Here is a 24,276-nt window from a genome sequence, read left to right as displayed (position 1 = left end):
TGATTCTTTATCCATTATGCCGTCACTTTTGTATTATTTTTTTCATGACTGAATAGAAACAAAATACCATTTTAGGATGTATTCTGATATGTGACAAAACGCTAATAATGTGCATGACACAGTACAGAGTCAGAAAGCTTTAATCCATTTATAAATTTCTGGTGGTTTGTTCATCACAGTATATATGGTAGATTGTTACAATAATGGCTTTCAATGAATGACATCTCTCTATGTCCACACCTCTTTGCAATGTGACTAGCCATTCCTCTCATCAAGAGTTAGTCTGTTTCCCCATTATTTGAAACTGAGCTGGCCTTGTGACTTGCTTTGATCAACAGAAAGTAGTGAAATGATTGTGTGTGACTTCCAGGACCAAGCTTGAAGATGCTTTCCAGCTTCTGGTTTGACTTTCTTAGAACACTTTTGCTATCATGTTAAGAAACTTTTTTATATGGAAAATGAAAATGCACATTGACTGTGATTCTCAGCATTATACGTGACAAAACAGAAAACATTTGGAAATTTCTTAAAAGGTCTTAATATCAACAGATTTCCCACCTGACTGAAACTTTTTATATTAAATTGCACTCAAAGTATTTTGCATCTTCACTGAGAAAAGCAAAAAATGGGAGAGTGCTATTCTTATTGCAAACCCAAAGATACCAGATGAATATAAAATTCAAGTATTAAATACTCACGTATAACTTGCAGCTTAAATACCTTTTTGTGATCCTCAGTTAAGTATTGAAGGATGCTTCTCTCAGTTCCAAATATGAATTCACATGTAGCTCTGGGCTTCAAAGAATGAAATAAAACAATAATTTCAATTTTATAAGTCCTTGGAGTGAAAACAACTGAGATGTAGCTTTTCTTTGGCTGTGGTGTGTTCCAATCCCTGCAGGCCAATTAAGTTCTTTCAAAGCCCAGCAAGGGCTTGAAGGTTAATTAAAATGTGTGATTTTCAGAAAAGGAGAAAAGCCAAACTAAGTATAATATATAGTGCACATTCTTCACAAGCTGCCTTGGAGTCAACATTTAATTAACCAGCAGTGAGGCGCAGCACCTGTTTTTTTCTCCATTTCTGTACAAACACGCACTGTGGTGCAATCACCAAAGTCTCCATAGCTGATGTTTGCAGAGACTACTCTATTTCCTCCCCTTAGACAGGACCCTGTTTTTGGTGACTTTATCATTGCACCATCCTAATATTTTCTCCCATAAATAGATTCTTCCCCACTGTCCCTCCTCCAAAACTCCAGAGAAAAAGTTTTCTTATGCCTCCTATCACCCCTCTACACACAACTTACCCATATATTATATTGCTCTGCTTTTCGTGGTTGAAGCTACTTGGTTAATTAATGAATGGCCTGTGATATGCTAACCCTCTCTGAAAACACCTGCATTTTAACTGAAGGTCCCATAAGATTGTAAAATCCACCCATGGAAGGTGTGGTAGCCAAACTCAAAGACCCCATTGACTTCTGCTTTCTGATACCACACCTTTGTAAAATCCCTTCCTGAATTTTATGAGGGTTTATCTGAGTGACCAATAACATGACAGAAATAGTGGCGTGTCAATTCCAAGATTAGATTTTTTTTTAAATTCCATTTTATTTCTCCTCCCCTGCCCCCTCACACCCCCTTGTTACTTGCTATTTGCTCTGGGGAAAAGCATACTCCTGCTATATCTATGGAGAAGCCTCCATAGCAAGGAACTGAAATTCATGTGCATGATCTTGGAAGTAGTTCCTTCAGCCCATTAAGCTTTCGGAGACTGCAGACTTGATCAATTCTTTGGCTGCAGCTTCATGAGAGATCCTCATCCAGAACTACCCAGCTAAGTCCCTCCCAGATTCCTAACCTCCAGAAACTGTGAAATAAACTTTTTTTTTGTTTTAAGCCACTAAATTTTGAGGTAACTTGTTATACAGCAATAGATAACTAATATAGAAAGTCTAGATCTTTCTCACATGATGGAGCCATTTAGCAGCACACCGAGGTGACCTGCTGCAGCAGAGTGAGCTATGCCCTCTTTTTTGGGTGACTCTAGTAAGAAAAGAGAAGGAAAGCACGGATTTCAGGAGATGTACCACATGGTATGTGGGGGCCAACAGGAAAATGTTGCTGGGCAGGCTCAGCTGGGACTGGAGAAGGGAAAGGGAGGTTGAATGTTCAGTGGTCCAGGGATTTTCCCTTGTCAGGTTTGACATTGAGGCCTCCTCTTTTCCACTCTTTCTCTCTTCCTTAAGCCTCAGCTACTTGCAGGCTGTAGATAAACCAAGTGTTGCTGTCAGTCTGTTTAAGACTGTCCGTCTCACGTCATCTCCGTTAAGGTGTGCATCTCTTTTCTTTCTCTGGTATTCTTAAATGGCCAATAAAATAACAAATAAACCCTGTGGTGCTCTGGGACTTGTTCAAGCCCAAAGTAGATGCCCTAGTGTTCATGTTTGAGAAACAATTTGCTACAGTTTGAAAAGCATGTGTGGCACCAGATGCCTCTGAGTCCAAATGTAGCCTCTGCAACTTAATAGTGGTAGGTGGGTTCCTCTGAGCCTTGGTTTACTCATCTATAAAATGGGAATAATATCTAACTCATTAGCTTGTTAAGTTCATTAAGTGATATAACATACATGTATCTCCAAATACAGTTTCTGGCATCCAGAAAAAGCTCACCAAATACCAGTATACTTTCCTTCTATTCTCCCATCTGAATTATTCAAAGCCACTCTAATAACTCACAGAGATTTAGAAAGAACTCCAAGGTTTACTGTGTGATTCAAGAAAGAGTAAAGGTATGTTATGACCCATTTGGATGTGCGGTAACTTGCAAAGAGAAAATCAATTGTATGCCCCAATTGTATGTTATTTGTGCTCTACCACCAGATAGTACTTTAAATACATATGATTCAAATAAATCTATACAAGTTATGTAAATCACAGATGAAGTAAGGATGGATTTTTAACTGTTACTTTTATAACAAGAACAATCTCTATTAAAAAGACTTAGAGGTGAAAGGCAACTCAAAGCACACCCAGGCTAAAGTCATGTCACATATGAAAATCTCAACTTGACCACCTTTTAGAAAGAGATGGTAATGAAATGAATGTGTAGATTCAAAACCCAGCTCTGTCCCTAATTAGCTATATGACCTTGGGCAACAAACTCTCTGAGCCTCAATCTCTTTACCTCTAAAATGGGAATAATGATCATACCTGACTTCAAGGGTTGTTGTGAGAATTAGATAGATAGATAGTTGATAGACAGATATGTAAAATGCTTATACCAATGCCTCACAATGACTAAATGTAAGGAGTCACTATCATTTTCAAGTGTCCCTTGAGCTCTAGTTTGAAATTTTAGAGACAGAGAATTCAGGGCCCTAAAAGACCTTTCATTGTTGGACAGTGCCAGTTCTGCCCTGTGGGTCAAAATAAAGCAAGGCTACTCTTTATCCAGTAAGGCAGATCTCTTGATAATCAGGGGCAACTAGGTCCTTTCTGTCCTGTCCCTCTTATTGTGAAGCTTTCTAGATCTTCCATTCTCTGGCTGCTTTCCTCTAATTCCTCCCAGTTTGTCAATTATCTTTCTGGTATGTTTCACGCAGAATTAATGCAGTGCCCCAGATGTAACTGGGTAAATAGGACTAGGATTTCCACTAACAAGGAATAACTCCTTAGTAACAGAATCTCAATGTGTTCTTTTTGTTGTTGTTGTTACCTTGTTTGTTTATATGCAATGTTGTAAAATTAACCTTATTTTGTACTGAATATAGGTATTTGTCTCTTGAGTTTTACCTTATTTGTTTAATTTCAGCCTTCTGTCTATTCTGTCTTACTGACAGCACTTTGAATTCTATTTTTCCCAATTTTTTGTCAACCACAAAGCTACAAACCAGACAAGAGTTTTCATTCAAGTCATGGGGAAAAGAACATTTTCTTAAATTGCTGATAGTGGTCAGGAGTAGGTGGGGGCGAGGAGGTGAGAATTACTCTATCTCAGTGGATTGAAGAGAATGAAGGTGTTGGGCATTTTTGAACCCAACTATCCATGTATGATGTGGCCTATAGTGGTGTAATCTCTGTAAGCCAAGAAAAGTCACTGATCAATAGCAAGATGAATGAATGAATAGTTAGGAAGGCACTTGGAGGAAGAAATACTCAGGCTAAAATTTACACATAACTAAAAATTACTAACATCAGATACTCCTTGAGAAATGTTTTATGGGAGGTAGGTGACTGGATTTCTTAACAGGGCAGTGGAAAAAATCATAAAACAAGATAACTGGAAACATTCAATAGAAACTTTAGTTATTTCACAAGTCACTGGGCTCTAATAGAAGCAAGACTTTTCTAGAAATTTTGGAGGATTTTTAAAAATTTAGTAGATATAGACTTCATGTCAGATAATTTAGGCCTTCTGTATATACAGATAACTATGTTGATATAAACTGCATAGATTTTTTTTTCCTTAAGGAATTTGCTTTAGAATTAAAGAAAGGAAATGAATACATGTAAGTAGAATACAGGAATATTAAACACAAGAAGCTATGGGAGACTGAAAGAAAGAAAAATAGAAAGAAAACCAAAATGCTATTGAGAGTATATTGTGTACTAAGTACTTTCCATACATGAGCTCTTTTATTCTTCTGCAAGATTTTTTAGTGTAAATAATCCATTTTTTATAGAGGCCAAAACTGATGCTCAATGAGTTTAAATAATTTTCTCAAGGCACACAGGTAATAGGAAGCTGAATATGATTCAAACCAGGTTTGTCTATCTCCAAATCCTACATTTCCTAATGCAACACTTTGTCTGTTTGGTTTACAGTCTATTTGGGGAGAATATATATATATAATGTAAATTGAACAAAACAATTTATACCAGAAAAAATTAAATTGACAAATTGATGATTGATAATATTGATAACCTCATAATATAGATTGAAAATAGTTTTGGAGTTCAAAAGCAAAGAAAACCAAAGAAGTCTGGAGATGTCAGAGAAGGTAGCTTTGCAGAAAAAAATTGACCAATTGATCATGTTTTGTTAAGCCTTGAAGGATGGGGTTGGAATTTAACTGGGGGTCAGGGGCTAAGAAAGCACAGGCCAATTTGGGAAGAAAGAGAAGTTTCTTAAGAAAATGTATTAAGACCTAATATGAAGCAGGATATGGAATGTAAAAGAGAAGTATAATGGTGTAACCACTGAAAAGGAAATCAGAGAGAAAGATGCTTTCAGGTGAAAGATAATACATTATATTTTTAATTGTTGACTCTAGGGTAACAGTGAATTGTACAAAATAAAGTATCAATAAAATAAACAAAATAAAATTGATAAGAAAATAGGGCTTGGGGTGGAGATCTGAGAGGTACTTCAACATTGAAGTACTAATTGAATTTAAGGATCTTATTGGTAAAGATAAGAGCATAAGACAAGAGATAGAGTATTGCTGCAAATCCAGTTTCCTAATTAAAGGATCTAGTGAAAGGTCATCAGAAACCTAGGAAGAGACACAGAATGATGCAGTCACAAAAGTCAAAGTAGGAGAGTGTGTCAGGTATGACAGACTGAAGGAATGGCTTCAATTCTCCACCATTACCTACATCTACACCTTTACCATGGAAATGGTTGTAGTGCTCCAACCCTAGACTTTGGGTTTATCCATGTCACTTGTTTTGGCCAATATTGTGTGTAAAGAAGTGACTGTGCCAGTCCCTGCCTAAGTATGTGAGGCTTTAGATGTTTCCACTCAGCTTTTGTATCTCTACCATTTCCATGAGAAGAACATGCCCCAGAACGCTTTTTGGTCATAAAAAGAGGATGAGAGAATGTGCAGAAGAGCCCCCCGCCCCCCACAAATGGCATTAACATAAAACAAAGCCACCCCAGCAGCCATGAGCTGAAGCAAGAGCCACCACAGAAACTTATTCTATATCAACCAAATCCCAAGCAACCTACAAAAGGAGTGAGCAGTGATATGTGGTTGCTGTTTCATGTCACTGAGTTAAAGTTGGTGTGCTATACAGTTTAAGCCTCAAGATAGTCAACTTTGGCAAATATGTCAGAAATGATACACAGAAAAGACTATTAAGTTTGTAAACAGGGTAGTCACTATAGAGCTTAGAGAATAAATAACAATGTTTTAGGAAAGTAGCAAGTGCAAAAACTAGATTTCAAGGAATTAAGCACAGCAGAAGTTTCCAAGAAACAAAGTCATAAGAAGAGATCACGTAGTTGAGAAGCCTGAAGATTAAAATAAACAAGAAAATAGTATCATATACTATTGGAAGTGTCCTAATGTAGAGGGAAGGAGTCTGTGTGGGCTGGGGGTAGTGAACAGTTTAGGGAGGCTGATGATGGTATAGTGGGGAAGGGTCCTCAGAAATCAAACAGGAACAAAATACAACACAGAGAATAAAATCGGATCCAAGATGGCCAGTTAGGAGCAGCTCAGGATTGCAGGTCCAAGTGAAAGCACAGAGGGTGAGTGGATGCCGCATTTCCAGACGGATTTTTACTGCCCACAGACCAGGAGATTCCCAGGCGGAGGAGCCCCACGGGTTGCCAGGGCAGCTGTTTTGGCTGGCACGGCTGTTTTGCCTATGCCCCAGCGCAGCAGTTCCCAGTGCAGAGTAAACGAGACTGTGTCCCCTCTTAGCCAGCAAAGGGAGCTGAAACAGGGAGCCAGGCCAGGAGATTCCCAGGCAAAAAAGTGCCACAAATCTCAGAGCCTCAGTTTCAGCTGGCACAGTGGGTCGCTGCACTGGAAATCACACAGATCCCGGTGCCTATTCAACAGATGACCAGGTCACCTGGTAGAGAGCCAACCATTCAACTAAAAAACAAAAGGCTCTGAGGCAGGGAGCCAGGTGATCAGGCCTGGCTGGCCCCACCCCCACAAAAACAAAAACAAAAACAAAAAAAACAGCAATTGTAAACGCTCTGGGTTAAGACTTTCACAGCAAGCACAGCTGAACCCGGGATGGTCCAGCTCTGTGGGGGAGGGGCGTCCACCATTACGGAGGCACTCTACCACTACAGAGACAGTCTGCCATTCCTGAGGCAGCCTGCAGTTGCCGAGGCAACCCGCTGTTGCCAAGGCAACCCGCCATTACAGAGAGAGTTCGTCATTACAGAGGCGGGCTACCATTCCTGAGGCAGTTCTAACTACACCCACATAAACAGGACTGCAAGGAAGTTCACACAGCAGCTCAGCGAAGCCTCTGCAGGCCGAGAGTGACTAGGCTGCCTCCTTGTGGGCAGGGCAGCCCTGAAGAAAAAAAAAAAACAGGCAGCAGCACAGCAGAAACTCATAAACCCCTAACTCCCCAGGACAGAATACCTGGGGGAAAAAAAAGGGGTTTATGAGTTCTGTTACTGCAGACTTAAACTTACCTGCCGAGCAGCTCTGAATGAACAATGGGGCTCACAGCTCAGCACTTGAGCTACTATGAAGAACAGACTGTTTCCTCAAGCAGCTCCCTGACCCCCACATATCCAGAGTCACCTCATAAAGGAGAGCTCAGACTGACATTTGGCAGGTATCCTTCAGGGACAAAGCAGAAGAAACTGGTAGCAACCTTTACAGTTCGGCAGCTGCTGCAAGTGATCCCCAGGCAAGCAGGGCCTGGAGTGGACCTCAGCAGTCCTACAGCAGAGAGGCCAGACAGTTAAAAGAAAAACTAAGAAACAGAAATAACTTCATCATCGACAAACAGGACGGCCACTCAGAGACCCAATCTGAAAGTCAACAACTACAAAGTCGACAGGTGAATAAATCCACAAAGATGGGAAGAAACCAGCGCAAAAAGGATGAAAAGACTCGAAACCAGAACACCTCTCCTCCTCCAAGGGAGCACAACTCCTCACCAGCAAGGGAACAAGACTGGATGGAGAATGAGTGTGATGAAATGACAGAATCAGCCTTCAGAAAGTGGGTAATAAGAAACTTCCGTGAGCTAAAAGAACATGTTCTAACCCAATGCAAAGAAACTAAGAACCTTGAAAAAAGATTTGACAAAATGCTAACGAGAATGGACAACTTAGAGAGGAATATAAGTGAGTTGATGGAGCTGAAAAACACAACACGAGAACTTCGTGAAGCATGCACAAGTTTCAACAGTCGAATTGACCAAGCAGAAGAAAGGATATCAGAGGTAGAAGATCAACTCAATGAAATAAAACGAGAAGGCAAGATTAGAGAAAACAGGGTAAAAAGGAATGAACAAAGTCAACAAGAAATATGGGACTATGTGAAAAGACCTAATCTATGTTTGATAGGTGTACCTGAATGTGACGAAGAGAATGAATCCAAGCTGGAAAATACTCTTCAGGATATTATCCAGGAAAACTTCCCCAACCTAGCAAGGCAGGGCAATATTCAAGTCCAGGAAATACAGAGAACACCACAAAGATATTCCTCAAAAGAGCAACCCCAAGGCACATAATCGTCAGATTCACCAGGGTTGAAATGAAGGAGAAAATGCTAAGGGCAGCCAGAGAGAAGGGTCACATTACCCACAAAGGGAAGTCCATCAGACTCACAGCAGATCTCTCAGCAGAAACCCTACAAGCCAGAAGAGAATGGGGGCTGATATTCAACATCCTTAAAGAAAAGAACTTTCAACCCAGAATTTCATATCCAGCCAAACTAAGCTTCATAAGTGAAGGAAAAATAAAATCCTTGGTGAACAAGCAAGTACTCAGAGATTTCATCACCACCAGACCTGCTTTACAAGAGCTCCTGAAAGAGGCACTACACATAGAAAAGAACAACCAGTACCAGCCACTCCAAAAACATACCAAATGGTAAACAGCATCAACAGAATGAAGAATCTGCATCAACTAACGGGCAAAACAGCCAGCTAGCATCAAAATGGCAGGATCAAATTCACACATAACAATATTAACCCTAAATGTAAATGGACTAAATGCCCCAATCAAAAGAAACAGACTGGCAAATTGGATAAAAATCCAAAACCCATCAGTGTGCTGTATCCAGGAAACCCATCTCACATGCAAGGATACACAAAGGCTCAAAATAAAGGGATGGAGGAAGATTTACCAAGCAAATGGAGAATAAAAAAAAGCAAGAGTTGCAATTCTCATCTCTGATAAAATAGACTTTAAAGCAACAAAGATCAAAAGAGACAAAGAAGGACATTACATAATGGTAAAAGGATCAATGCAACAAGAAGAGCTAATGATCCTAAATATATATGCACCTAATACAAGAGCACCCAGATACATAAGGCAAGTTCTTAATGACTTACGAAGAGACTTAGACTCCCACACAATAATAGTGGGGGACTTTAACACCCCATTGTCAATATTAGACAGATCAACGAGACAGAAAATTAACAAGGATATCCACGACTTGAACTCAGACCTGGACCAAGCAAACCTAATAGACATTTGCAGAACTCTCCACCCCAAATCCATAGAATATACATTCTTCTCAGCACCACATCACACCTACTCTAAAATTGACCACATAATTGGAAGTAAATCACTCCTCAGCAAATGCAAAAGAATGCAAACCATAACAAACAGTCTCTCAGACCACAGTGCAATCAAGTTAGAATTCAGAATTCAGAAACCAATCCAGAACCACACAGCTTCATGGAAACTGAACAACTTTCTCTTGAATGTTGACTGGATAAACAATGAAATGAAGGCAGAAATAAAGATGTTCTTCGAAACCAACGAGAACAAAGACACCACATACCAGAATCTCTGGGATACATTTAAAGCAGTCTCTAGAGGAAAATATATAGCAATAAGTGCCCACATGAGAAGAAAGGAGAGATCTAAAATTGACACCCTATCGTCAAAATTGAAAGAGCTAGAGGAGCAAGATCAAAAAACTCAAAACCTAGCAGAAGACAAGAAATAACTAAGATCAGAGCAGAACTGGAGATAGAGACACGAAAAACACTACAAAAAAATCAATAAATCCAGGAGCTGGTTTTTTGAAAAGATCAATAAAATAGACAGACCACTAGCCAGATTAATAAAAAAGAAAAGAGAGAATAACCAAATAGATGCAATAAAAAATGATAAAGGGGATATCACCACAGATTCCACAGAAATTCAAACCATCATCAGAGATTATTACAAACAACTCTATGCACATAAACTAGAAAACCTGGAAGAAATGGATAAATTCCTGGACACTTGCCTCCTCCCAAGCCTAAACCAGGAAGAAGTCGAAACCCTGAATAGACCAATAACAAGGTCTGAAGTCAAGGCAGCAATTAAGAACCTACCACCCAAAAAAAGCCCAGGTCCAGATGGTTTCACAGCCGAATTCTACCAGACATACAAAGAGGAACTGGTACCATTCCTTCTGAAACTATTCCAAATAATCCAAAAAGAGGGAATCCTTCCTAAATCATTTTATGAGACCAACATCATCCTAATACCAAAACCCGGCAGAGACTCAACAAGAAAAGAAAACTACAGTCCAATATCCATGGTGAACATAGATGCAAAAATCTTCAATAAAATACTGGCAAGCCGATTACAACAGCACATCAAAAAGCTTATCCACCATGATCAAGTAGGATTCATCCCGGGGATGCAAGGCTGGTTCAACATACGCAAGTCTATAAATGTAATTCACCACATAAACAGAACCAAAGACAAAAACCACATGATTATCTCAATTGATGCAGAGAAGGCCTTCGACAAAATTCAACAGCCCTTTATGCAAAAACCCTCAATAAACTAGGTATCGACGGAACGTATCTCAAAATCATAAAAGCTATTTATGACAAACCCACAGCCAATATCATACTGAATAGGCAAAAACTGGAAGCATTCCCTTTGAAATCTGGCACTAGACAAGGATACCCTCTCTCACCACTCCTATTCAATATAGTACTGGAACTTCTAGCCAGAGCAATCAGGCAAGAAAAAGAAATAAAGGGTATTCAATTAGGAAAAGAGGAAGTCATATTGTCTCTATTTGCAGACGACATGATTGTATATCTAGAAGACCCCATCATCTCAGCCCAAAATCTCCTGAAACTGATAAGCAACTTCAGCAAAGTCTCAGGATACAAAATCAATGTGCAAAAATCACAAGCATTCCTATACACCAATAACAGACTTAAAGAGAGCCAAATCAAGAATGAACTGCCATTCACAATCGCTACAAAGAGAATAAAATACCTAGGAATACAACTAACAAGGAACGTAAAGGACCTCTTCATGAGAACTACAAACCACTGCTCAACAAAATAAGAGAGGACACAAACAGATGGAGAAACATTCCATGTTCATGGTTAGGAAGAATCAATATCGTGAAAATGGCCATACTGCCCAAAGTAATTTACAGATTCAATGCTATCCCCATCAAGCTACCAATGACCTTCTTCACAGAACTGGAAAAAACCACCTGAAACTTCATATGGAACCAAAAGAGAGCCCGCATAGCCAAGTCAATCCTAAGCAAAAACAACAAGGCGGGAGGCATCATACTACTGGACATCAAACTATACTACAAGCCTACAGTAATCAAAACAGCATGGTATTGGTACCAAAACAGAGATATAGACCAATGGAACAGAACAGAGGCCTCGGAGGCAACACAACATATCTACAACCATCCAATCTTTGACAAACCTGACAAAAACAAGCAATAGGGAAAGGATTCCCTGTTTAATAAGTGGTGTTGGGAAAACTGGCTAGCCATATGCAGAAAGCAGAAACTTGACCCCTTCCTGACACCTTACACTAAAATTGACTCCAGATGGATTAAAGACTTAAACATAAGACCTAACACCATAAAAACCCTAGAAGAAAACCTAGGCAAAACCATTCAGGACATAGGCATAGGCAAGGACTTCATGACCAAAACACCAAAAGCATTGGCAAGAAAAGCCAAAATAGACAAATGAGACCTAATCAAACTCCACAGCTTCTGCATGGCAAAAGAAACAGTCATTAGAGTGAATCGGCAACCAACAGAATGGGAAAAAATTTTTGCAGCTTACCCATATGACAAAGGGCTGATATCCAGAATTTACAACGAACTAAAACTGATTTACAAGAAAAAAACAAACAAGCCCATTCAAAAGTGGGCGAAGGATATGAACATATACTTTACAAAAGAAGACATACATGAGGCCAACAAACATATGAAAAAATGCTCATCATCACTGGTCATTAGAGAAATGCAAATCAAAACTACATTGAGATGTCATCTCACGCCAGTTAGAACGGTGATCATTAAAAAATCTGGAGACAACAGATGCTGGAGAGGATGTGGAGAAATAGGAACACTTTTACACTGTTGGTGGGAGTGTAAATTAGTTCAACCATTGTGGAAGACAGTGTGGCGATTCCTCAAGGATCTAGAAATAGAAATTCCATTTGACCCAGCAATCCCATTACTGGGTATATATCCAAAGGATTATTAATCGTTCTACTATAAGGACACATGCACACGAATGTTCATTGCAGCACAGTTTACAATAGCAAAGACCTGGAACCAACCCAAATGCCCATCAATGATAGACTGGACAGGGAAAATGTGGCACATATACACCATGGAATATTATGCAGCCATCAAAAACAGCAAACTGACACAAGCACACAAAATCAAACACCGCATGTTCTCACTCATAGACGGGTGTTGAACAATGAGAACACATGGACACAGGGAGGGGAGCACTATACACTGGGGTCTGTTAGGGGGAAATAGGGGAGGGACAGCGGAGGGTGGGGGGTTAGGGAGAGATAGCATGGGGAGAAATGCCAGATATAGGTGAAGGGGAGGAAGGCAGCAAATCACACTGCCACGTATGCACCTATGCAACAATCTTGCATGTTCTTCACATGTACCCCAAAACCTAAAATGCAAAAAAAAAAAAAAAAGAGAATAAAATCAGTGACTTCTGCAATCACCAAGGGGATATAATAAAGGAACTGACATCAGGCAGTGTCAATAGGCGTCATTTCATGAAGGAGGTATTTTTTCAGGAAAATTATCCAACTCTGTTGATCGCCAATTACAAAAGTTTAAAGATTATCATATGCTTGTCACTGAAATTTCTGTTGTCCTTACATTGAATAGAACTCTGAAGAATAAAATTTGTAATCAAGATATGCATTCAAAGTTATAGTATAGTTTTTGTGATGAGAGAAGGAAATTGACATGCCCTATAAAATTCAAGTCCATTGCTTTGATTTTAGGATGTTTCTAAGTGAGCAATCATAATTTCAAATGGGAAAGTGAAAGATCAAGTTGGTCACTATGCGAGGAAAGACATACGTTGTGCTGGTATGTTGGAAGGAGGTATGGTGCACAGATGCTGTTTGCTGTTGCTGGGCCACTCCAGGCTAACTAGAGTGCTGAGATCTTAGTGTTTCTATTACCTGGAAGTTCAAGAGATTTTCTTTTATTGAACTGACTCACAATCTCCCATCAAATATATGGGTAGTATCTGTCTGGAAGCCCTTTAACATGACATAACAGGACTATGGAAAATGCCTGTAAGCAATTTATAGATGAGGCTGGTTCTATTTTGGAGAACTGGTTTCCAATGATGTGCCTCAAATGTATTAGAGCCATCTGTGTAAAGTGGAATGGGAGCGGACTTTCTAAGATGTATTCTCTGCAGGGCTACTGCTGACTCACCCGGATAGAGAGTGAGCCCCACATCAACCATGCCATCATCGGCAAGTTCTTCTGCCTCATTTCCTCTCTAATAGCAAGTCAGGATAATATTTACTTTGCCTGTTCTGCTCCCAGTGGAGTGTTAAGAAACCTGCCCGATGGTGCAGCACCCCTTCCTGCCTACATACCTCAGGCTGTATCTAGATCATTGGTGAAAATTGGAGACTCAGATGTATGGTGCCACTGGCCCGTTGGTTTCAGCCACACCTGTATAAGCAACTGATACCTGGGTTTATGTATCCCCAGAGCACAGTCAGGTGGGAAAAGCATACTTCTTAGGGAACGGGAGAGTGTGGGGAGTGAAGGAAGCATCTCTTAGGAGTTCCAGTAAAGAAAATACAAATGCACTCTGCAATTGAAAGAGATGAGAATTCAGCAATCCAGCATACATCTAGACAGTCATTTCTAGAGGCACATTTGGAAGTATTACTTGGGGCAGGAGAGAAGAGTGCAGGATGGATCTTACGATGTTAGGTAGAATATCCCTAGGTCCCCCAGGATGAGATTTTAAATTTGTCCTTTGCAGATGTCAGATAGCCGATTCCCGGCATGAATAAACTATATAAATCATAAAATGAGAGTAGTTCCCTAATCAATGAGTGAATAATCTGTGCTGGATATTGTCTGTTAAAAATCAAACCACTCCATCCTTTTAAGCTCTGCTCTGTAGTGCAGGTTTGAGAAGCTCAAAAACTGCAGTTCCCAGATTCCTTTGGGAATCTAACTGTAGCGCTTAGTCAGATTGGGTCAATGAGAAGCACTCGTTTGAGATTTTAGGGATAGAAAATAAGAGCTTTTTCCCCCTAAGCTGTATATCAGTGTATAGATATCAGCAGATGGCAGGTATGGCAGGGATTTTACCTGAGGCTTTAAGGCATTCTCCTGAGAGCCACCCACTGCTCCACACAGGAGTCAGCTGAAACCACTGATGACAGGCTTCCTAAAGCCTGTTCCTCCAGGTTTCCTGGAAGCAGCCTTTCTTACCTTTGCTCCCCCAGCCTCTCAACGTAAATCTTTAGTTGTGCTGGATTTTTATTTCCTTGATTAAACTTCTTATTTCAAATACCTAGGGTAACTTCTATTTTACTGACTAGCTCTGACTGATAATCTATATGCTTCTGATTTTAAAATGTTTATAAATATTAGAATAATCTGGTTCTTGACCCAAACTAAGTACCAGCAAGCCACATACTCCTCTGGGTTGAAAAAGCAGAGTTTATGCCCATGAATTTATGAGCACTATGCCTTCATCCGTGCTAATAATATTTACTGAATGCCTCCTAGTGCCAATGTGGTTTTAGTAGTTTTAGCAGCTTACATTTTAGCAAGAGAAGAAAGATTATAAACAAGTAAAAATATGACACATCAGACAGTGATGGGCGCTATGGTTTAAAAGGGGAAGTAAAGGGGACATTGTGCTGTGGGGAGGGGGTTCTTTAATATGAGGCAGTTGAGAAAGGCCTCATTGATAAAGTGATATTTGAACAGCGATCTGAAAGAAATGAGATAGTCATGGACCTGTCTGGAAGAGATTTCTCTCAGTGTAAGGTCTTCGAGGCATGAAGACGCACAGCCTGAGTGAGGAAACAATATGCCTGGAGCAGAGTGAGAAATAGGGAGAAGAGAAAGAGATTGGGTCAGAGAAGTGACAAGATCTTACAGACCATGAGAAGGATTCTGGCTTTTACTTTAAGTGAAATGGGAAACTGCTTCACTGAATAGTTTCAAGTATGTATTGTTTTTAAATGAAGAAGACAACAAACTAAAAGATACCTTTATTTTAGAAAAACAGAGCTTGAGAAAACATAGATACTGCATTCTATCCTCAAAACTACACTTCACCGTGGTTCCCACTGGTCAATGACTCCTCAGACATAATCCTATCAGCTTCTTGGTTTTTATTTGAATATCCCAGTTTTTGCCATCCTAACAATCTGGCTTTTAAAGTCATTATAAAGGAATTCCCCATCTAGCCTTTACCATAATATTCCACAAATTTCAAAATAAAGGCTGAGTTCCTTGGAGGGATACAAGATAATGTTGGATTTAAAGAGAGACAAGAGGCTGAAAAATAATAATAACTTAATGCTAAGAGAGAAATGCATGTAATTTGGCTGAGATGATTTCCCTGGGAAGAGTGCCCACTTGATTAAATTAGAGTGTCTCATTGGAGGGAACCATAGCACGAGAAGCACCATGAAAGTTTTTCATAGCTACATTCCACATTCCGCTGTGCTGAAGAAGACATCAAGAGGCACTTGTCCCTTGGAAGAGTTCATTTCAGTTCTTAAGGGCTAATCGCAAATTCTACACTAGGACTTGTCCAAGCTCAGGGACTCCAAGAAAACCTCGTAGCTAAAAGCGAAATGGGTATTGGAAGAAAATGATGGAGGTGTTGGGGGAGGAAGAGGGGAAGGGAGGAAAAGAAAACAAAAAAAGAGAGAATATTTACTGTCCTAGGCAATATTCGGTGTCTATTGTGAGGGGATGAAGGGAATCCCTCAACAAAACACTGGGAAACAAAGAGAGAAAAATAGCTCAGTTTAATTAACTAAGCTTAGCCAGTAACAGAAAGAGGAATTCTAATTTGGCTTTAGAAACATTTTTAATGGAAGAATGAAAGAGGTTATTAGAGCTCTTATTTGCTGTTTGGTTCAATCCAGCCCTTTCCCTCATAAACTCTTCACCTAAAGCCTCGTCTGGGAAAGTAACAGGTATCTATTAAAAAATAAAAATCATCAAGCTCTATGTCGACATGAGAATGTTTTAAAATATCAGTTGTACAGCCAGAATTCAAAGGGTTGTTAACATACAATCACATTTTTAATAAAGGCATTTCTGTCTCTAATAGCTGACCACATCAAGACCCTCCTCCCCACCCCCAGCCTTCCTCCTCCCACCCCCGACACACACAATCCATACCACACTCCTTTCACTCCGCTATCATTATGACCAACTGTGCCTTCAATGATAGAAGGTTGACCGACCAACCATCCCAGTTTGCCTGGCACTCAGGTGTTTGTTTGGGATACAAGACTCTCCACAGAATATTGAGAGGCCTATCCTTAGGGGCAGTAGGGTAGAGAAGTTCTTCCAAAACTTTAATGTGCATAAGAATTACCCAAGGACCTTGATAAAATGCAGATTCTGATTCAGAAGGTCTGAGGTGGGCTCTAAGATTGTTCATGTCTAACAGACTCCCAGAGTGAGCCATGCTTCGGACAGCGCTGGTTTAGTGGACCTACACGAGGCTTTGGAACCACCTGGGTTGGCATCCTACCTGCAGCTCTTCCCAGATATTATTCTCACTTTCCTGATTTGCTTCATCCTACTGCCCATGAGGATCCAATCACTTCCCACCAGGGCCCACTTCGAAAACTGGGGATTATAATTTAACAAGATTTGGGTAGGGACACAGATTCAGACTATATCCAGAATGCCGAGTTGGGCCAAGCAAACATTTGATAAGATTAGTATAGATAGAAGGAAGCCAGATGCTACAATTCATTGGGACAATGGAAAAAAGACCCAGAAGGCATTTCTGAGAAATTTGTGGCTGCCACATCTATCACAGGCCCAGTGATTCAGGGTCTTCAAGGCACAGTGATTTCAAAGAGGAGCCCACATTGCCCCTGGGGTCTTGAGGCTCATTCCCCAGGGTCTCCTGAAGTTTCTTTCCACACATTCAGGAGGAGTTCCTTGGCCACCCCAACCATGGCTCATGTGGGCCAGGTTTAGCTCAGGCTAATCCTTTAGAAGGCACCAGCATTAAACCTTGGTGACATCTACACAGTGCCAACTCTGCAGCTATGCAGACTTCAAGAGCTGGGGAGGTGTGGCCACCTCCACCTAGATTTCAAATTGACATCTCAGAGAGCCTAAGGGCATAGAAAGAGAACTGCCAGGGGAGCAGGACTGCAACAGAAAGCCCCTAGTAGGGAAATTCTTGGTGGAGTCATGGAGGACAGGGCTATTCTGTAGAGCTCACAGTGTGTTACCCCAGCCTGGGAGAGCCGCAGGCACCAGATGAAAACCTGAGAGCTGTGGCATAAGCTGTGCCCAGAGAAGCTACAGGGGTGAGGCTACCGAGAGCCTTGGGGGCCCAACTCTCATACCAGGGTGTCTAGAAGACAAAATATGGAATCAAAGAAGATTACTCTCAAGCCTTGAGGTTGCCTTCTTGGGTTCTGAATTTTGTCGGGACCCATCAATCCTTTCTTCTTTCCTCTTTCTCCTTTCTGAAATGGAAATGTCTCTCCCATGCCTGTGTTAACTATTGTATTCTAGAAGCATGTGACTTGTTTGATTACACAGGCTCAGAGTTGAAGAGAAATTTGCCTCAGGATGAATTATACATTGAGTTTCACACGTATCTGATCATATAAAATGTAATTGAGACTTTGGACTTGAACTTTAAAGTTGATGCTGGAATAAGTTAACACTTTTGGGGCTACTGAGATGGAATGAACATATTTTGTAAGAGAGAAAAGGCCAAGAATGGAATGCTATGGTTTAAATGTTTGTGTCCCCTTCAAAATCGATGTGGAAACTTAATCACTTAATCCCAATGCCACAGAATTAAGAAGTGGGACCTTTAGGAGATGATTAGACCTTGAGGGCTTTGCCCTCATAAATGGGATTAGTGCTTTATAACAGGGCAGCAGGGAACTAGCTAGGAGTTTTTTCCTTCTACTCCTCCACCATTTGCGAGCACAGCATTCATCCCTTCTGGCGGACATAGAAACAGAGCACCCTGAAAACCAAAAATAAAATTCTAAGCTCCCTAACTTACTGAAGAGTTGGCCAAGGGGATCCCCAAGAAACCTGAAAAACTGGTTCAATCCATGACTGGAAGTGGGGGATTGGACACGCCTCATTATTTCCTCCTCCTTCTGGAGTTTAGGCACAACTGACTAGCATTAACTTTAAAACAGAGATCTTCAGACTAACAAAGCAGACTCTGTGGCATAAATACATGAAATTCCAAATTGACTCTTGTATAGCATCACATGACAGATAGTAGGCCCTGAAGTAAATCAAAGTATTTTACCCTAAAATATGTTCCTTTGACATATTTTGAAATGGATCTGCAAAGCTGTCTCTTAGAGAGAAAGTTGCATCCTGTAGAGAATCGCCTCCTCTTACCAGGTCCTTTCCAGAGTCTGGGACCTTTTAAGGTTCAATAAGAGACGTTTACTATCTATTCTCTCTGAAGCCTGCTACCTCAAGTCTTCCTGTACATGACAACAACCTCGGTTTCCACGACTACCTCTTTTCTGAACTCAAGCATTTGTTTATGCTGACTTCAAACAATTCAGGCAAAGTTTGGCACTTTCAACCAGCTGCAAATTGGAAAATCTTTGAATCCACCTATGACCTGGAAGGCCTCACTTTGAGATGTCCTATCTTTCCTGGCTGAACCAATGTATACCACACATATGTTGATTTATGTCTTGGCCTATACTTCTGTCCCCCTAAAATGTATAAAACCAAAGTGTAACCCAATCATGTTGGGCACATCTTCTCAAGACCTCCTGAGGTCGTCTCGCAGGTCATGGTTCTTAACCTTGGCAAAACAAACCTCCAAACTGATTGATACCTGTCCAAACACTTTTTGGTTTACATCTCTCTTGGAAGCAGGCAGCAAGTCCTTAACAGACGCCAAATCTGCCAGCACTTTGATCTTTGGGTTTTCAACCAAAATAATTTCATAGTTATTTCTCCTAACTGTGAGAAATAAATTTCTGTTACTTACAAATGACCCAGTCTAAGATATTTTATTATAACAGCACAAACAACTAAAGACACCCACCAACACCTACTCACATCCATACAAAATTTTTGTCCCTCTTCTTCACTTTATTATCTCTCCCAAGCACTTATTAACATCTAAAATATTTTATTTATTTATTTTCTTTTTGTTTGCCTTTCTCTCCAGAAGCATAAATTCTGGGAGGTTGGGTATTTTGTTTATATGTCCACTGTTCTAGCCCCAGTACCTACTACAGGTTCTGACACATAGTAGGCCCTCAATAAATATTAATAGATAAATATTATAAATGTTTTGCTCTATTAAGACCTTCTGTATAAGATGACCATAGTTAGCCAGACTGAGACACATATTAACCACAAAAATAAAATGTATTCTGACTTCTATTCCCTTTATAATTTTTTTCTGTAGCACTTATGACCTGAGCTTAAATACTTAAAATGCCTAGGTAGGTGTCTATAAATTTTCACATGTGTACATGGGCACAAATGCACACACATACACAGTTTAATACAGACCACAAAAAATATGCTTTATAAATGTTTCTTTTGTGGCAGAGTGAATTCTTCATGAGCCCTGAAATGCAGCATGTTGCCAACTGCCTTAGCAGACGGCAGTAGAAAACTTGTCCTGAAAAGAAAGGTAGTCCTGATTTCTGGATAAAGCAGAAAGACAGAGGTGTCTAAAAGGCTTCTTGGCTGTTTCACGATGGCCTTAATTTAGTGTTAATGGTTTAATTTCCAGGTTGTACCTCCTCCCTCCTTAAATAGCACTTAGTGTAATTGATGCCAAGTTAATCACTGTGCTGCCAAGAGAAGTGTCCATGGGGTAGGAACCACATGCTGTTTTACCTGTGCTTAAAGAGGAAAACGTCACGCATCTCTGAAGAAACAATGTTGACTGAAAAATAGCGCCAAGTCTCAGACAAGATCTTTGTGAAAAATAAAGCATGAGCACAAAATGAGAGAGTAAAGCTTATCATTATTTAAGAATTTAAATGATGATTAAGGTGATTACCTTTATCTTCTTTACTTTTAAGTAGTTTGCCAATAGATATGCCTTATTTTATAATTATCGACAACATGGTGTTATGTAAAACAAAGTTTATTATATGAAGAATATTCTCAATTTTAGTTGGAGCTATAAAGAACTAAGACTATGCAGAAGCACAATAAAAGGCTAACAGTGAACATCTCTGGATAGCGGGATTATTGCTAAATATTATCTATTCTCCTTTGCTTTTTATTATTTTCTAAATTTTAAGCAGTGATTGTATGCTACCTTTGTAATCTAAAAATAAAGTTGGTCAATTTTCTAAAAGTTGTTAGCAGCTTCTATTTACAATAACAAAGTATTTTGTTTGTCTGCATTGGGTTTATTTTAAATAAGTTTCATCTCTTTTTCTTGTGTCATACTAATAAGAAGAGAAAAACTTAATTTAGGGGAAATAAGAGTGTTTCCCTTAAAGTGTGTCACCTTTTAGAAGAAATCTTTCCATCCCACCGGTTCCTGTGATTTCTCCATCACTAGTTGAGACAGGGCAAGCATGAAGCTTTGCACCCCTGGCTTACATTCTTTTGAGTCTAGGGCTAGAGCATACCTTCAAGATCAACCAACACCATCTTCTTTCACAGCAGAGGAAACAGTTCCTGAGAGAGAATGAGATTTGTTCATGGTCACACAGTGTTGTAGACATTATAACAAAGCCAAGTCTAGAACCCCGGCAAGAACATGTGTCTCTCTTTTCTATGTGTTTATTCTGCTTATTATTTGCATTCAAAAATAAAACAGGAAAAGAACTCCACGCACAGTGCCTTGTATATAGAATACTCAGTAAGTGAATAATGAATAGGTAAATTAACTAAAAAATGTTGAACATCAATAATAACTACTTTACAAAGAAAAAGAGGCTCTGGAAATAAGCATCAGCTCCTTTTTCTTATCTTAATAAGTAGAAAGAAAACACAGAGAAAGAGCTACCTTAAAAGTAGAGAGTGTGCCACTGTCTGCGGCATGTGCTGGCAGTGGGTGCCCAAGATTACTCTCAGAGAGGCAGCCAAAATGCCTCTGATGACAGAAATGCATGGACAGGCCCACATATATCCTTCCCTGAGTTTAAATGGCCCAAAGAACTTGGAGGAAATATGAAAGTGTTTCTATATGTTCCTGGCAGGTAAAGAAAGGACTTGATTCAGTAGTCACAAGGGACTTCCTGTAAGAAATTGATTGAGGCACCTCCAAAACCCAATGGGATGTTGCTTCAGTGAAAACCAAAGTGGCTGACACATGACAAACTTCAGGTAGCAAAGGGAGGTTTAAATGCACCCTGGAGGACATAAAAGGAACATAAAACATTTAGCCTTAAAAGTAGGGATGGTTTTACAACCAAAGACAACATTTTCAGGATTTAGTAAGACGTACTAATAACAATACACAGGTTTCTCAAATGATGGATCTACATAAAATGCAGGGCTTGCTTTTTTCTATCATTCTTCTATCATATTCAGACCAACTAAATTTTCCTCAGTTGCCTGGATTACTCTGTAAGGCATAGTCATTTCATACAACTTTTCATGCAACTTAGTAAGCCACCTCATTCACAAAATATGGCAGCTGCCCTAGTTGACAGAAAATTCCCTATCATCCCCATTTCAAGATGCTCCAGCACCACACTTCATATTCAACCATCCAGAGATACCCTTTCTGAAGATTGTCTTTTTTTTCTTTTTTAGAGGTAAGGTCTTGTTCTGTTGCCCAGGCTGGAACATAGTTCCATGATCACAGCTTTCTGCAGCCTCAGACTCCTAGGCTTACGTGATCCTTCTGCCTTCACATCTGGAGTAGCTAGGAGTGCATCATCATACCTGGCTATGTATTTTACTCTTTTTTAGAAGCTGGAAACGCAAGTATATAAATTTTCCCCTCGAGCCCCCAGAACAAATACAGCTCCACTGATGCCTTAATTTTGGCCCAGTGAGACCCATTTCAGACTTCTGCAGAGCTGTAAGATCCTAAATTTGTGTTGTTTTAAGCCACTAAATTTGTGGCAATTTGTTAAAGCAGCAGTTGAAAACTACTACATAATCTAATTGAAAAGAAATATTCGAGAATTACTCATCAATTCATTCCTCACTCTCTTCCTTAAAGAGATGATTAAAAGATGGAAAAAGCCATCCCAGAGATTTCTAATATGGACTCTTCCACTAGACTCATCCAACAAAACCATGCCCCAATGACCCACAAGAATGAGCACAAGAACCGTGCCCACCTTCACTTTGGCCAGTGTGCATTTCACCGAGCTATACGTAATCACAGCAATCAATTCTAAATTATAGAGTGTTTTGCTCTGAAAATCAGCTCTCTGGCCTCCTTTTTAACTCCAGATTATAACAAATTCAAATACCTCTGTAGCACATGAAACAAAGACATTGCCTAATGTGTAATTTGGGAGGGAATTTAATGATACATCTGTCTGTTTTGACAAAGCACAGCCTTGAAGTATCTATTTAAAATAAAATCAGCAGATTGGCAACAATTAAAAATGAAAGCCTATAAAAAGTTTAGGGCAAAAAGCATTAAAGTCTAATAGCTCTTGGTTTACGTGCCAGCACTATAGTAAATATTTCCAGCACCAAATTTCTCTACTGAAATCTTGGCATTAGCTACTGCAAAAAATACCACCATTAAACACACATACAAAATCCATCTTTTATGAAAAATAGGCAGTGAGTCCATCTGGGATCCAGTAAGACTGAGAATGCCTAACACTTCAAGATATTTTATTGGATGTTGCTAAGCATTATCTTTCAAACCAGTAAGGTGGTAGCAACGCTATTAGTTTGTATAAAGTGCCTTGAAGCCTTTCTGATACTACACTGTTATTCTACCTGAGCAATTTACTAAGAAATTTTGGAAGTTTGTGAGTTTAGGATATTTTAAATGATCTTGGAAATATGCTATATAGCCATAAAATGTATCTATCTTTTTTCAAAAGCTTTAGAATAGTTACACTTTAAAACAATCTGCAATGACAAGAGACAGATACTACAAAATGAACTTCTAAGTCAATTTAGTTATAAAATTGCAGGAATTGTCAGTGACTGAATGATACCTGTGAGAACTGTGGGGGCAAAAGTTACTTCCTATGCAGCAGTCCCAGCCCCAGCACCTACTCTGCCGGCCTCTGGGACATGAATTATATCCCAGTGACAGACCTCTGTTCCCTCCTGACGTTAATTTTTCTCTGCTCTCTGGCTCTGATCATACTTTGCGTCTATTTAGGTCTTCTGCTTCCTTTTCTCAAATTCACTTACTAAAATTTTGGGGGGGATTATATCTTATCTGGTGTCTACCTAGTGATATAAATTCTGTTGGCCAGGCGCAATGACTCACACCTGTAATCCCAGAACTTAGGGAGGCTGCGGTGGGCAGATCACGAGGTCAGGACATCAAGAACATCCTAGCCACCATGGTAAAACCCCATCTCTACTAAAAATACGAATTAGCTGGGTTTGGTGGTGCACACCTGTAATCCCAGCTACTTGGGAGGCTGAGGCAGGAGAATCAATTGAACCCAGGAGGCGGAGATTGCAGTGAGCCGAGATCGGGCTGCCGCACTCTAGCCTGGTGACAGAGTGAAACTCCGTCTTAAAAAAAAAAAAAAATTATCTTGCTCAAGTTCCTTATGCTATGGTGAAGGCTTAGCCACACTTAGTGGCTCTCCCAAGAATTACTAATGGAGACTTCCTAAGAATTCTGTAGTTTTATGGAACTAATTAACTGTGTAAGTGGCTAGAGATGATTTGTGACATGGTATGGGACTGC

The sequence above is a fragment of the Aotus nancymaae genome, unplaced genomic scaffold, assembly GCF_030222135.1.
Source record: "Aotus nancymaae isolate 86718 unplaced genomic scaffold, 86718_ANA_hifiasm-v0.15.2.pri h1tg000011l, whole genome shotgun sequence".
NCBI classification, from domain to species: domain Eukaryota; kingdom Metazoa; phylum Chordata; class Mammalia; order Primates; family Aotidae; genus Aotus; species Aotus nancymaae.
The sequence above is the reverse complement of the archived record's forward strand: the minus strand, read 5'-3'. Positions refer to the sequence as shown.